The sequence below is a fragment of the Anas acuta genome, chromosome 2 (genome assembly GCF_963932015.1).
Source record: "Anas acuta chromosome 2, bAnaAcu1.1, whole genome shotgun sequence".
In the NCBI taxonomy this organism is placed as follows: Eukaryota; Metazoa; Chordata; class Aves; order Anseriformes; family Anatidae; genus Anas; species Anas acuta.
Window position 1 is genome coordinate 120870660 of NC_088980.1, and position 17283 is coordinate 120887942.

The following is a 17283-nucleotide window of genomic DNA, read 5'->3' on the forward strand; positions in this document are numbered from 1 at the left end:
TGATTATGCCCAGGTGCAAATGTTATGTAAAGTGTCAAACTTTTAGAAACCAGTAAGTTTTATTCCAACCTATTCATATATGAAAAAAAAAAATCATTCATGCAGTAAAAACAAAATGTCCTAGTCTTATGTGAGTATAACATCATGTGAGTAATATAATGTGAATAATGTCACATAGATTTAATCACACAATAAAAACTTACCCTTTGGACCAAAGCTATGTACTTGTTTCAATATTTCTGCCAGATTTTCAAAAAGGGAAAACTTCCCCACAGTCCTTATTTTTTTTTTTTTTTAAGGTTGGTAAAGGTGGCTTTGTGATTACAAATAGGTTTTACAGTGAAGTTATTTAGCAGCTCCGCCTTAGCAGCCCACCAGTAATTTAATATATGAGGAAGCTGAAGGAGTTTTTAGAGGAACAATGAAGTGGTTAATGTGGAATTTTATAGTGGAAAAGCCTATATATTTGAAAAAGAAACGATTGGAGTGGAAGCTTAATCTCCTATGTCATACATTTATTTCCTTGGTCCTCATTTTAGTCTGCTAAATAAATGTTTTGGAAACCTCATAATTAATAACGAATGTCTTCTTGGTGACTCTGTGAATGTCTGCTAAGTAAGCCTCAAGGGGGTATGTCCTACAGTCATTTTCAAGAGAGGCATTTCCTTTGATGGAATTTAGCCAGAAGCATTGCTGTTAAGATACCATTATGATATGGATGGGGGTGGAATTTGATAAGACTTACAGATCTGCTGTAAGTTCCGTGAGGAAATCCTGGCACTACCAGGTTTAACATTTTCATAGGCCTTTTTTCCCTCTAACTTCTCATCCTGTTTCTGAGAATTTGACTTGCATAGATAATCAGTTTGAAAACCATGTTGTATCTGCAGCATGGCAATCTACAGGGGGCAGCAGGATTTTTTTTCTGCATATTGAGCATAATGTTTTGATATTGCCTCCTACTGTTTGTGGTTCTTTGAAGGCTTTAAGTTCACTAGAGTTTCAAAATGTGTTTCCAGTAAGAGCTTACTTTTAATTATTATCATTACTTTGTCTTTTTCAGGGTGCACTCTGTTCTTTACAAACAAATAAAAAAGACCAGCATCTTGTTAATGGCTCTAGGGTCAGCATGTCACCCAGCATCCAGTCCCTGTGGACCTGAAAAACAAACAGTGAAACAGCCCATTTCAAGCACCAGGTCAAATACACTTGGAGCTTTGGCTTCTTTGGCATCAGAGGTTCTTATGGGAACCTGCTGCTTTCCTGGTTGGTGAAGAAAAAAATTATAAAGATAAATGATCAAAGGAACAAATGAATGCATTTTTTTTTTCTTAAATTATCTTTTTAATTTAGATCATTCTGTTCAGTCAGTGGAGTTCAAAGACCCCAGTTTCAGATAACTGACAATTTACCATTAATATCTTAAACTCTTTACGAGAAGGACAACTTAGTTTGTGCAGCACCAAGGGGTTGGAACGCTGAGGCACATCTGTAATCAAATTAATAATTTTTTGTACATTGTGCAGATTACAGGCTATGAAATACAGAAATATATAAGGCATGTGGTTTGATAATATGTTTGGTATCAACAAAAGTAAAGATCACATTGTTTGCATTGTCTTGGGGAGTCTCCATTAACACACTGCTTTAAGAAAAAGCTGCCGTAGTGGTCAGCTACATCTAACAGTCAATAAAATGTATTCCCAGTGGGAGAGCTTCCATATTAATGGTAGTTCATTATTCAGCCAGATGTTTTAACAGATAGCAAAGCAGCATGAGTTTTGGTAGCTACTGATAACAGATCTGTCAATATTTTTCATCTTCTGTTCAGTGCAAACTACAAAACTATTGATGCCATTGCCCTACAGGAAATCTGGCATATTCCTGTGCAATATGATGGTATTGTTTTACCTGAAACAAAAGAAAAGCTTATTTTTCAGTATCAAAAATACCTTCAGTGAGAATTTTATGGCAGAACACATTCCCTTTGTATTTAGAAATTCTATCTTGTTGCCTCAGTAAGAGTTGATACCTCTTGAAGTAGCTTCAGTCTCCTCTGTGGAAGTCTAGATGACTTCTGCTTTGAGTAAAGTGACATGCTTTCCTCTGTTGTCATATGATGTGAATCTCTAGTCTTAATGTGTCGTGACAGGTACAGTACAGGAGAAGAGCATGTAGAAGAGAAAAGACAAAGCTTCACAAAAATTGCCAAGAAGCCTCAAAAAGCACTGTCAAATTCAGTTTGTTTGAATGTTATGCAGAATATTTCTAACTGAATACGCAAATTTTCACCTAATGTGAAAGTTCCACTTTGTGCAGAAGTGTGTCTGTGCTCCAGCAGTTGTAAGAAAGAAGCTTCAGCCATTGCTGTAAAAAATACCAACATATACATACATGGAGCAGAAAATAAGGAAATAATTTAGGTGAATGTCACTGAAGCTGTTAAAGTGTGGTGTGTGCATTATGTGTAAATGCAAGCATTTTTCCCATTGCTTTCTTCTGCCTACCTCACCATGCAGTTGGCCCTTGGTACTGCCATTTTCTGAAGAAACTGGTCCTGGATTCCCAGGAATTGCTCAGCAAATCCAGAAAAGCAACAACATTGCCAGGTCTGTGCTTACAGAAAGCCCATCTTTTTTGTTTCTGACAGCGCTTGAACGGCTAAAGGATTTTCATGGAACAGTTTTATTATTGTGGAATCGATATCTTTTAATAAAAAAGTCTTCCACTGTAGGACTTTTGATCAGTTTGTTATTTGTGTGGAACATTCGGACTGTGCTACTGCGACTCTCCCCAATAATTCCCTAACAGATAGCGTATGCTTAAGCATAAGCCTGTGAACAGTGGCCTTGGTAATTATGAATGGAGAGTTCAGCTATGAATTTTAGTGGTCCATGGATAAGCTGCTATTAATTCTGTGTACGTCCAGCATTTGGAATATAAGTGTAGGGAAAAGATTCCCATACTGAAAAACAAACTTGTATTTGTTATTTCATGCAGGCTGAAAGACACAAAATTCAATAGATTCATGCTGCTGATGTTAAATGGATACATCAGTATATCTAAGACTGGGCTTTAAGTTATGAGCACTTGATCCTTATGAATTTTATCAGGGTCCCTTTTTTTTTTTTGTATAATGGATTTTTGTTTTGTTTTCCTGAAATGATTTATTTATTTATTTATTTTCATTGAAAAGGATTGTTACTCATATTAGAACAAGTCCAGACGAGGTTGTTGGGGTTCTTTAGAAGTTCAACGTGAGCTGGCAATGAATGTGCACTTACAGCCCAAAAAGCAACTGTATCCTGGGCTGCATCAAAAGAAGCATGGCTAGCAGGTCAAGGAAGGTGATTGTCCCCCTCTGCTCTGCCCTTATGAGACCCCACCTGGAGTGTTGTGTTCAGCTTTGGGTACCCCAGCATAAGAAGGACATGGACCTGTTAGAGTGAGTCCAGAGGGTCATGAGGATGAACAAAGGACTGGAGCACCTCTCCTATGAAGACAGGCTGAGGGAGTTTGGATTGTTCAGCCTGGAGAAGAGAAGGCTCCAGAGTGACCTCATGGTGGCCTTCCAGTACCTACAGGGGCCTGCAGGAAAGCTAGGGGGGGGCTCTTTGTCAGGGATCATAGTGATAGGACAAAGAGTAATGGTTTTAAACTAAAAGAGGGGAGATTAGTCATAAGGAAGAAGTTCTTGGTGGTGTGGCGCTGGTACAGGTTGCCCGGAGAAGCTGTGGACGCCCCATCCCTGGAGGTGTTCAAGGCCAGGCTGGATGGGGCTTTGGGCAGCCTGGTCTGGTGGGAGGTGTCCCTGCCCATGGCAGGGGGATTGCTGCTGAGTGATCTTTAAGGTTCCTTCCAACTCAAACCATTCTGTGACTGTATGATATGCAAGTTGTAGATGCAGCATAAGGGCTAAATAGTGAAAGTACATCATACTGAATCTATTAATCTTACCATAAATTGTCTGGAGGAAAATTACAGTAGGCACCAAAAAAGCTGGCAACAGCATTTTCAAATTTATAGATGGAAATAAAAAGCAAGTAATTGTTGGACTTCTATGTTGTGTGATATATATACTTATATAGTCTTCCTTTTTTGTGTGTGTGCAAAGAGATTAATTTATACTTATATGTAAAAAGACAATGTTTGTGCATTTGAGCTCATAAACAATTTTTCATACAGCTCTTATTTCATAATGTTTTCTTTAGTACTTACAAATATTTATTTTTAAGAGGTTTCATAGATTATTCTCTACTGTATGTGCCTCTTATTCTTTCTGTCTCCCATTAAATGTAATGCGGAAGGTCAGACTCCTTGGTTACAGCACTAGCAAGGGGATGTGTTTTAGTCAGTATTGGATATAGTTTCTTTTTGATGGGAATGTGATTTACTAGGTTTCATATATCTCATAAAATAACTCATGACAGCTAAATGCTAAAACAGATAGCTTTTCTTCTTTCCATAAACCCTTGACTTGGCTGTTCTGTCTACTGCCTTTCTCTAAATACAAAATTTGTGCTAACTCTTGCCAAATAGATGCTCAGAAAGTATGTTTTAAATGTGGCAGGAACTTGTGAGAACATTTTCAGGCTTCAGTTGACTCCAGGAGCCATTCATGCTGACAGATATGCAGATGATATATCTAAGGTTTTGTTCCCTCTGGGGGCAGGACCAGTAGTTTTTCCAGCACAGGTGAAATACCTGTACTTATTAGTAGGTGCTGCTTTGAGATACGTGAAGACAGTGGTTTCTCCGTTATCTCTTTAAAATCCACACTGACCAAATTTTCCCAGCTTTTTCCCATCACCTTGGTAGGTAGTCTGATGTCTCTCCTCCTTCCCTCCTTCCTCCCCCCCCCCCCCCCCCCTTTTTTTTTTTAAAATTAAAGGATTGTGTCCTTTGTAAAGAGGATGTAAAGTATACAGTGTTACCATGATGGGTGCAGATTTTTCATATTATTCAAAACTATGCTGAGTATGTTCAAAACAAAATAACAACGACAAGAAAAAACTTTCCTCTCGCTTTGCTTGTTTGTGTGCTTGTGTATAAAGGACCATGTATATGTGTTTAAATATACATGTATATATATATTCCCAATTATTTTGTAGAAAATTTCCTGATGCCTGCTGTACCACCAGCTCTGCAAACACTGCTAGCACAGTTCTAACAGCAAAAATGTTCATACTAAAAGTAAAGATGAACTCTATTATCGGTAGTGGGCTGTTCACATAGTTTGTTTTAGCTATACACTACATTTTAGTGAAATATCCAACATGGCCAGGTGTTAGAGAAAAGCAGTATTAGAAGATTATTACTAGGAATTATGAATAAACAAAGGCTGGAAACAGTATGTGGAGTGCATTTATGAAGCTGAAAATGTTCTTTGTAAATAGTTTGTCCTAAAGCATTCTCCAAAACCCATTAGTTCATATGCTTTTTTTTTTTTTTTTCCTGGTTATGTTAGGGACATGCAAACTATTTTTTTGTGAACTGTTTTCCAGGGAGTGTTTATGATAGGTGTAAAATTGCAGATAGTTCCAGTAATGATTTGCTTGTTACAAAGCCGGTTTATCCAAGACTACACAGATAGTTTGGATATTTCTTGTTTAGTGCCTTCTTCTCAAACAGGCAAGTTACTTGTGCCATAGGATGGGAGGAAACAGGTGTCATGCATTGCGCTTGAATAGTCACCTTCACAGCAGTAATCCAGAAGAATTCAGAAATATAAGTAGATCTACCAGGAGTAGATTCAATGTAATTGGTAAAAAATGGAAAATATGAAAGGTGTTGGAGCTGAATTTGGGTCTTATAATGGTTTTTTAGTTTGTGAATTCTGTCCTCAAAAACGTAACATCTGTTCTGTAGCTGTGTCATGGGACCAGTGCTGCACATCTGCATGTGAAGATCCAACTGTGCAATATAATGGCCAAATTCTGTTCACTGGAAAAAGAATTTGAGTGGTCCTTATGGTGACAAGTGTTATCTTCTCCTACTAATTTCATTAATATGGATCTGGTATTTTGCATATTAATTATTACATTTCTGTTTCAATGTTATAGTCAAGTCATGTAAGACATTTACTTGGTAATTTGAAGTGATGTGTACAGTCCAGGTAGTTCTAAGAAGGATTAGATACTCTCTTACAAAAAAAAAAAAATCTTTCTTTCGCTATAACTTTTTTTATTTTTTAAATTGAAAATCAGAAGCCAATTCTCCATGTTTTCTAATTGTTTGAATTGAATATATAATGGAGTTAGCAGTCAGTTATCATTTTAATATTCTACAGGAGCTCTCTCTTTGAGCAGAAGTACTCTGAATTTGGGATGATATTATATGAATTGCTTCATAAACACATTTCAATCAGTAGAAATAATTTTAGCGGTATTTCTCACCAAAGCTGATTTTAATCAAGTGAATAAGATAAATTTTATGTTATCTCTTTTGTTTCTTGTTCTTTTCTGCCAAATGTATACATGCAAATACAAATACATGAATTTGTATGCATTTATTTACTTTCGGGCTCTTACCATCACTTGATGTCATCTAGGTATTAGCTGGCATGTTCAGAATGAATTTGTTCCTGATGATTTGCAGTAGTGCCAAATAGACTGCAAAGATGTGGGCAATATAGAAAGTTAATGTAGGCACTGTACATATTGCAATTTTTAAAAGGCAAATGTATTTTTAAAAGCTATTAATATTTGTATCTGGATAAAGCTCACAGGGTCAGATCCAAAAACAGTTATAGTAATGCTTATTATCTTCAGTAACAGTGATAATGTTAGTTAAGAGCTCATGGCAGTCACCATCACACTTGATAGTAAGTGTGTTTCAATTAACAGGTGAATGTTGGTGCTTTTATGCTTTTTTAAAAAAAATATTATTTGCATGATAAATGCCACATTCCATTGCTTTCTGGCCTCAGACATACATACATTTTTTCATGAAATAGTGATTGATCTGCAAGACTTAAAATCATTGAGACAAATATTCAGAATATAGACAAATATTCTGAACTAATAATAACCAAAACATGATTATTCTCTTATATGATAAGTTTTATTGACTCACAGTGTTTTTCATGTGCTGTGCTTGTGAGATATACTTCCATAAAGAGGTTGAATTTTAACCTCCTTACTATGAAGTGGTGGGCGATAAGATTCAGCTGCCCTGGATAGAGATGCTTGTAAAACCACCATGTTATTGCATGCAGATTCCCATGTGGAAGAGTCTCTCCACATCTGGTCTCATCCTGCTTGTTCTAATGGAGGACTGGCCTCTTCTCTTGCTAAAACCTAGTAAGGTAGATGGATTTGAGTATGGGGCTGCAAGTTCAGTATAGAGCGTATACATGCTTCAAATTAGCCACCTGGAAAACTTTTTGGGAAGTCAATATATTAACAGATTGTAGACTCGCAGACCAACCTTTAGGCTCTGGAACACATGTGAATATTTCTAGACTTCTGGGTTGCTGAAATTAGAAATTTTTGGGGGTGAATATCCAGTCATTGACTAACGCAACAGAAATATGGGTTCTCAGTCAAGACAATGTCCAAAACATGGAAAAGAAGGTGAGTAAGGGGAGTATTTACAGGGATGAGTTATTTTTAGGCTTGTGTTTACATCCCCTCAGTCTTCTGTGATTCTCCAATTTCAGTTTTTTATTGCTTCTTGCCAGCTGACTATGACTTGGGCAGAATGTAGTTGATGATGCATGAGAAAGAATGGTATCTGCTAGTGGCTTTTCTTTTTTTTTTTTTTTTTTTTCTTTTTAAAGCACTTCCTATGGATGTTGTCAGTTTCTGATTTTATGTATTTTTACTATCAGTGCAGAGAAGTGGAACAAATGTGAGCAAGAATGGATTTCATTTGCCATTCCGCTACAATTATCCTGTTAGTACTTTATTACTTACTGAAAACCTATCTTGAAGTAATGGTATGGTTCTGCTTAAGAGCAAAGTTGTGATTAATAGCAAGGTTTTGATCTTTTTTTTTTCTGTTGTAATGGGGGAGTGCTAACTTCAAGCATAACTTATGTCATTTACCTTACCCACTGGGAGTTTAACGTAAGCAGTGTGGAAGATGCCTGCTGTTTGCAGTAGAGCTGGTGACATTACTCATTAGACATACTTTCTTCCAGTGGATGGAGGCAAATTCTGCTTGTGGAGACCTTGCTTTTTACATATCTATGCATTATTCAGGATTCGCAATTTATGTCTATCTATTTCAGGCTCTTGGCTGTTTGGAAATGAGTCGTAATTATTTTTATAGGTACCTTTATAGGTATCAGAGCTATATGATTAGTTGCCTAAATCACACAGGATTATCTCTATTTTCCAACTGGATGATCAGGTCGTACTAGTGTGATGACAACATTGTCCTTTCCCTTTCCTGTTAACCACTGTCTGAGCTCCCCAGGTTGCTGAGGCAGTGGGTGGCCATGGGCAGTATGGCCACAGGCTCTTTGGGAAGGTTTTCCTCACACCCGCTCAAGTGGTCACTTTGCACTGAGGCTTTTGCTGTGCCAGAGAGATACCAAGAGTTGTAGAGAAGTAGGTTATTCTGTCACTTTTGAATGAGGTTGTTAGCACTAGAAGGGTTTCTGGATGTGGCTTCAGTGCTGCTTTTGCATTGCAGCAACTGTTCAAAATGCAGCAATCAGCTTGGAGAAGAGCTTGAACCACTGGTAGTCTGTTAAGCTCTGAAACATGGGTTTGTGTTCTTTCTTCTCTGCTCAATGCAAACTGCGAATGAAATAGGTATCCCCACTTCCCTATCCTCCTCTTTTCCATTCATGCAAACACACAGTCAGACAGGTTAGATGACAACCTAGTGTTTAGAGTCATGAGTTTGAATCTTATGCTGAAGAAAAGAAATTAAGCCTGTCTCCCACAGCCTGGGCAAGTGTTCTCACTGTTTTGGAGAGGGAGCAGGGAACTCCCCTGGATGTCTCTAACATCTAGGGATTGATTGATGCCACTCTGAAAAAGTGACTTAAAGCGTGAAAACTTCTGCGTTAACCTCCAACTCAGTGTCCAGATTAGGATGTTTGGATCCCCTTCTTGTTTTCCAGATCCTAATTGGTTTCAGCATGAACTAGATGTCAAGCACTTTTCCCATTTTTCAGCAGGAAGTTACATTTTAAAGTGCTGAGAGAGACCTAAGGAAGCAGCTGTGGTTAGGAGTAGTTAATGGCTGTACAGAGTTGATCAGATTCAGACTTAGGCATCCAAAACCCTGCAACACATTTAGATTATAATAAAGTTGCTGATCCAGCTGGTTTGGTATTCTTAAGATGTTTTCTTTGAAGGCAGTGGATCTTTAGTGAATCATAGGATCACAACGCCTATGTGAAGTGTAACACTCAGCTCATGGAATTAATTAAATGATATCAGCAAATCAGTTATGTCTTTAAATATTTCCACAATGCTCACAGGAAAAATCTTTATCAACAGATAAGCTGCAAAAGCAATGACAGGCAGCACAAACCTTACCCAAAGGAAAAGTAGTTCAGATCTGAGGAAAGAACTGTGGGTTTTTGCTTCTCTCTATAACTAAACTTACCTTGGGACCCTCTCCAGTACTTCTGGCTTCTGTCCTCTGATAACTCTGTGCTTTTCCCTATGCTTTTCCTGTCATTTCTGGAGTGCTTTTTTGTAACACCCAACATCCTAGCATCATCCCATTAAAATCTCACCTGGACTTAAGAAAACCCAGTATAAGCCATAACTTACTTCCTACTCACTAGGATATATGTCTGCCTAATGTCAGTAATTGAGGAATTGTGTCTTTCCACGTATCCATACCTTCCATACAGCCATACTTGTACAACAAATACACTTCTTAGTTCTTGATCCTTAAAATACCATGTAAGCTGTTTTACTGAGGCCCCTGGCATACTTATCTCAGTAATTACTTATATGCTTTATATACATAAGCAAATTCCATGTCAAGTTACTTTCATACCAAAGTGATTGCTGAGAGCAGGGCCAACAATTCTTTGCTCATTTCCAGCCGTGTTTCTTGTCATATGCTTGCAATAATTATGGGCTGGATAAAGTAAGTCATAAAAATCAAAGCAGATTTACATCAAAGCAGAATTAAATAGCCCGGTTTTCTGCAGCAGCTCTTGGACTATCTGCTTTGTCATTCATGGCACCTTTGTTGTCCGTACATGCCATCTGTTAAGAATGCACATCTGAGCTAGGAGTACAAAATTTTCTTCTTCTTTGCTACATGATTTAACATGTTTACATGTGGATATCCATATATTTTTGGTAATTGAAAAACAACAGAAACAAATTTTTTCATGCCTTTTCAGTGCATAGACTTGAAGCTGTCCCAGTGTGTATTATTGTCTGGCTTAATTCCTGGTTTATGTGAAGTATACTACTGATGTTTTTCAAAACAAGGGCTATTGATTATTATGATACTCTCAGGGAATCATTACAGTCTTTCTAGCCCAGGTGCCTTTAACCTTTTGAGGATTGACTTCTATTTAGATGAATTGTCATCTGTCTGATCTGCAAAGAGCCTTGAGAGGATTAGAGGTGACATGGACATCACGCTTTTGATATGCAGCTTTTCACTGAGCTGAAATGCACATTGCTGTGCTTTTAATTATTCAAGATACACTTAAAAAAATGCAAAAGCAAAAAGAAGAGAACGAAATCTGAGCAAGCTGTTAATGACCCCAGAGCAAAAACAAAGTCAGAAAATATAAAGATGCAGAATCTCCTGTTAAATAGTTGTACAAAGATGGAACAGTTAAACATGCACTGTAAATTGAAACTTTTGTTTGTTTGTTTTCTCAGAGAGGTATAGGAAGTCACCAAGACATGAATCCAGAAAGTTGATACTGGCTAATAAAATCTACTCTGATTACAGCATGTGGAAACAATTTAGAAGACAATTGATTTGTCCAGTGGATTACAACAGTGATGTGTTTGAAAATGTAGGATGCATTTTATTATCTTTGTAGCAGCTTATGAACATTAATCAATGAATTTTTACACTCTGAGTTGGGTGTATGTATATATATGCATATGTATTTTTAAGCATAGGTAGGTGATGCATAGGTTTGGTCAAATTCATGGGGTAGTTTAGTCTGAAATAACAATAAACATGAAAATTTAAACATTGAAACAGGTCATTTAACACTTCAGAAGGAAACATCATAACTTTCCAGTGACTTTAAAAACTATTCCCCACTACAGTGGGGAATTTAGTGGCCCATGAAAACTGCAACATAATGGTAAATGATAAAGAAGAAACTCTTTTGAAAAGTGTTGGCATGTGAAAGTTCTAACTCTGGCCAACTGAACTTTTCTGGGCAAGTCAAGCAGGCTCACTTAGTGTCCTCATTATTAAGTGCATAGTACATGAGACATTATTAACCTATATTAAGATATGAATGTGAATGATGTCTAAAGCCACTTAATCCATCCATTTGTTTTGAAATCATCTATCCTTTGAATGAAGTTAAAAATAGTCAAAAAGCAAACCATTCTTTTTTTTCATTCACTAAAAAATGGAGCAAATTTGTTTTTGTATTGATCTGCAATAATAATGCATGTATATATTTATTGGAACTGTCAGCAAGGCAAAGAAAGGTTTTGCCCATTTTTCATGCCAACTCCTTTCTTAAGTATGAATAGAGTAACTTTTCCTTTAGAAAAAGAAAGGGGGTTGGGGAGAAGTAAATTTGCTAAAGATGAGGAACATCAGTTGGCATTACAAGTCTGAATATCTAAAAGTTTCATTAAGAATAGGTTTGTATTAATTCTCATGAGAGGACACTACTCAAAATATTAGTATTATTTCTTCTATCTCTACGTTATGTAAAAGTAACAAAGTCAAATAATAGCAAGTGCTTTTTCCTTTTATGAGGATAAAAAGATAAATAATTTGAGAATTGTTTGTAAGTATAGTAGATATCAGGACTTTTAAAAGCAGTAAATATCTAACAGGTTCTTATGCAATAAATACAATACTATTTCTTGTTTTAAAGTCCATCATTATCAGCGGTTAAGTTCCTTCGTGAAGTCTACAGTAAAGAGCCATTTACTGAAAATACCTTGAAAACATGAAAGATGAGAGTTTTAACACATTTGCAGCTTTAGGGCACAGACTAAGAACTGTTTTCCCCCCATCACTCTGTCTTTTGATCTCAGGATTTGCAGTGCATACAGAGTAAATGTAAGTAGTGTGGTAGGAACAAATCCTGTCACAAAATATGTTTATCCCCGTTTCCTTGGGAGACAGAAAATTAGATTAGAAAAAGTCCAGTTGATTTTCACGGTTAGCCAAAAGTTTATTTTGTGTTAAAAGCAGTTTATGATTGTTTGGGACGTGAAAGAAGCCTATAGAGAAAGAAAAAAATAATATTTCCATTTTAATTTTTGCAGTTTTGCAACTTTTAAATAAGCATTTTTTCTATATGTTTAGAAAGTTAATGGACATTTTTGGCTGAACGTTATGTATGAATAGAAGCTTCTTAAATATATAGTAAATAATATGTCATGTAAAATATATGAAGAGAATTGCTGCTTCAGGTTGGAAGGATGCTTTCCGTAAATGAGATATCCATGAAATCTTAAGAAAGACAGCACTTCAGTTTTCTGAAGTATAAACACACTATTTATACTTTTGTTTCATAGTGCAAAAACTAGTTGAAATAAATCAGAATTTGAAGATTAAAGATACACAGAGCGCTTATGTACTGCTTTAAGTACATGGGATATATATTTATATGTATATCTCACCACTCCAGTCAAACCCATGAATGGGCTGATGCAGAAGCAAAACTGATGTTACTGAATGCACATGATTTGTATGATACAGAGGATATTTTTGAGGACTATAAATAGGCTTTATTTATTTATTTATTTATTTCAGTATTGTAAAAGCAAAATAATTTCATCCAGGAACAATATCACATCCTTGCTGTTCACTTTAACGCAGCCACCATTTTCTGAGCAGTGTTTAGTAACATGGACAATTATCTCTTGGAAGGATGATCATGGACACTTCCAGAAGTCTGGGCTGGACTTTAGCCCCAGACCAGCCTTTTTTTTTTTTTTTTTTTTTTCCAAGAGAATCTAGAGTTCTTAATCTTGGTCTTCCCCTTTCAGAGGATCATAAGTTGAAGGCACAAAAGTGTGATCAAGAACTGATCAATACTTCTGGAAAAATGGACAGTTTGCTCACAGCTACCTGATTTAGACACCGGTTACATATCAGTGAAGACTGTCACTGACACTTATTTTTTATTGCTGTAAGTACTTAATTCACCAAATAGTTGGAGAATACTCCATATGTAACAGAATGGGGAGAGTAGGCATTTCTACTGGTAATATGTGGTCAGGTCAATTTAAAATGCTGTTTCTGCAGATACAGGGGAAATTTTCATTTCATGTGACTACTCAGAGTAATAAACCTGATCTCTCAAATATTGATAGAAAATATATACAAGTAGGTGGGAGCATCACATAAGGAATTGAATTGTAAAACTGAGCACACTTTTTCAGAATATTTTTTAGTCCTGTTACTTCTCTCGCTGTGTGCATTTTCTTTAATTCAAAGTCACTCTCCTTTAATTTATATGAAACTAAATTAAGTATAGACCTGGATAATACTTCAAAATATGTTATGGAATTTCAGTGTGAAATAAATAATTGATCATTTACTTAGCAAAGCAGCTCAGAGTATCAAAGTATATTTTTATTTTGTATGTTACCATTCTATATGAATCATTATGTAGCCACTTGATTTTACTTCAGTATACAAGAAAAGGCATGTAAGGTCTAAGCATAATTAATTACAAATCATTTGGAGTTTTGAAAATGACAGCCTTGTTTCCTGAGTGCTCTAGAAGGACAATTTGCTTTTACAAAAAATATGTTGGCAATGGGAGGGCCCATGCAAGTATGGTCACCTTTTCTGAAACATTTTCAGTTTATTTAGACCCAATAGAGAACTGTTAGAAGAAAAACACATTTCTATTGTTATTGTTATTTCTGTTGTATTGAAGGAGCAGGCCATCTCCTTTAATTGACTCAATATTTCTGTCAGGCAGAGGTTTTTAGCGTGATGGAGCAATGAGGCTGAGGAGCTGTCAAGCAATCTGTTTTACAGTAAATGGGTTCATGATGGATTAGCTGAGTGCCTCCTACTGGGGCGTGACAGGCCCAGGTGATGTGAACTGAGGTCCTCTGCCACCACTCAACCCATTCAGCATCCCAGGGAGACTGATTCTCATATCATCGATGTACAGTGCTCTCCAAAGCATAAGTTTAGATCTGAAACAATGATCTCCTGGATTACTGTCCTTTCCAATTTGCTTCAACACAAATTAACTTTATTTTATCATTAGTCCTTACAAACATGGTTGCCTTGGCCTCAGAACTCTGTTTTCCCTCTAGACAGCTATCAGTATTTCTCTGAACTTGCTTATTGCTGGCATATTTTAATATCCTAGTCATATTGCTGTCTGTCTTCCGATATGTCTGCATCTTTTATTCAGTAGAGCTGTTTGATACTGCTAATTTGTGGTACATTAACTGTGGGCTCTTTTATTGTAACAATACTCAGAAGAACAATAACCTCGCGGCATTTTACAGGAACCCAATATCATGTGTTGAAGTGATTTAATTGCAAAGCTCATGTTTTGTCATAGGATTTTGTCTTTGTAGTTAAGTATGTATAAATGGTACAACAGTTTATAAGTGATACATGTTACAGTCCACGTAACAAAACCACATCGTCTCATCTATGGGACTTTATACAGTGAAGATGAGTGTATTTTAACTGCTCTGGGCTTCATGTCAGTGTGGTGTGCATGTAGAAACACCTTTTTGTTTTCGTGTTCTGTCTTTTGTTTTCCATGTGTCATTCTCCATAAAAAGTCTCATAATGAAGTCTCTTAACGTGACTTTTCAGCTTTCTTCTCTCCCATCCTCTCTCTCCTTAATTGTTTCTGCATGGAAGGGGAAGCAGCTTGAGTTTCTAAACAGACATTTCATAAACCCTTCTATTCTTATAAAAAGAGTATTGGTACTGCTTTTGAAGTTAGGCTTTCTACACACAGTTCTTCATAAGGTTCCACTGCTGAAATAGAGGAGAAGATTCCTTCAGTGCAGCAGTTATTTTATTATTCATGGCTCCATGCTAGCCTCCTCCAAGAAAATGCCTACTCTCACCTGTCAGGTTTCTTCACAATATGAAGGTCTTCCTTCATATGAATCCACACTGGTTGAGCATGTGTGGTTTTGGTTTCTGTGCTTGTTTTCCCCACAAGTTACACACACAGAAATACATCGTCTTGGTTTTGAAACATAGCAGTTAAACGTATCTTACCAAGGTCCAAATGAAAAGCATCCATTACAACTGGTGTGCTAAAGCTAACCACTCTGTGAGATTTAAGTGGACTGGCTGCTTTCTTGGAAGTCACAGCTTTCATCAACTGTGTACACTGCATTCTGAATCAACTGCATTCTAGCTCACTGGGGAAAAAAAAAAAAAAAAGCCTTCCAATACTATCTATAAGACCTTGTCTTCTGTTGTACAAAGTGCTGAGTTAGATTTCCACTGTTGTCCAGATTTTGTGTCCCTCAAAGAAAAACACATCCTCTCAGGATGGCAGGAGATTCTGACTATGCCTGTGTTGTGGACACTAAGTATACATACATGAAAAATAACTTTTTGTTTTTCCTTTGCCATGTATTTTGTTTGTACATTTCTACAAGATAATTAAATTGATTTTTTATTTTTTTTTAAACTTTTTTGCCTTCATGTGGAATTATTAAAATACGTTTTAGGTATCCTGGTTATTGTACACTAGCATTAAGATCAGGCCGAAATAGTCACTATTAATACTCTGTCTAATCTACAAGACTTAGGCTGTAAAAATTATATTTAATACAGACAGATAGTAACAGTGGATTCCTTCTCTGGATGACGTGCTGCTAGAACTTCTGCCAGTAGGATGGTAGAAAGGCAAGACAAGCAGTTACTGGAACATTTGCAGATAACAAATCATTTAAACTTGTTAATTCAGGCTTAGGGAAGAGTGAGTGGAACTCAGTGTCATGAAATCCTAAGAGATTCATTATAAATACATGCAAAGTAAAGTGCACTGGAAGGAGTAATTTGAGATGCCTTGGATCCAAATTCTTTATGTCCACACAATTAGATAGTTTTAACAATCCAGCTTGTTCTTTTTCTCTTCTGTCTCGATGATAATCTGTGTCACTTTGCTTTCTAGAACTAACACTCTTAAGGTACTTAATTATTAAGGGTTCTAGTACCCTTATGGTTTCTTATTAATGGGGTAACTTCTTTGATGCCAGCTCCTCTGAAAGGAGGCACTTCATTGGCAGGATTGTTTGGGAGGTCAAACTGGAGGCATGACCCATTAGGAAACATTTTGGAGACTGTGCTTCTTGCCTGGCACGCAGAGTGCGCAGTTGGCTGCAGTAGCCAAACACGAAGGCAGCCGAGCTCCCCACCTGGAGCTTAGAAAGTACTGTGAACAGTGCTTACTGTCATTGGTACCTCAGTTACAGTACTAAGTTACTGTTTTGCTAAAATAGGCAGGACAGCAGCAATTCATCACCGCTCAGCTGAATTAGCAGGAGAAATTTAATAGCGAGCTGGTACACAAAAGAAACAGGGTCACAGGGAAAGTGCTGGTGGACAAAGGCTGGAAGCAATGTTTACCCAGGGAGATCTAATCAGTACTCAGGTGGTTAGGACCAGGGATGGCCACTTTTAATTAGTCCTCTGAGACATGAGAAACATGTGGCAAGCTACTTATTGTTCGTTTTGGATAAACAGACAATACTAAATGCCCAGCAGTACACTTGAGGCTGTAATTAAGGGTTACCATTTTTCATGCTGTTGTTTGCTTAGTTGCTAATTAGCACAGCCATGTGTTTTGATCTAAGTGAGGTTCATTTATCTAGCTGTTAACTAAAGTTTCTTGTTTTCAGTTTAGATAACAATAAATCAAAACCATGGAAAAATCATTTTACCTTTATCAGTCAGTTTTGTATTACCACAAAGCAGTTTAGGGCTGATGACCTGAAGCATTCCCTTAAGATTAGTTAAAATTCTGTATACAAATTGAGTTCTGCAGCCCCACATTAGATTGCTTCCTTCTTCCTCCATACTCCTCTCTCATCAAGGGAATCCCAGCAACTGCTTAAAAAAATTACCTAAGTTTGTGGTGGTGGCTTTCTCTTTGATGTGCCTGTCCAAAACAAACCAGTTTCTAACTTT

At 36.8% G+C, this 17283-nt stretch overlaps 1 protein-coding gene across 4 annotated transcripts in view; it reads left to right on the plus strand.

Annotated features, from left to right (window-relative positions):
- NKAIN3 (sodium/potassium transporting ATPase interacting 3) overlaps window positions 1-17283 on the plus strand; it is a 372388-nt gene that overhangs the window by 22110 nt on the left and 332995 nt on the right. The window lies entirely within an intron of this gene.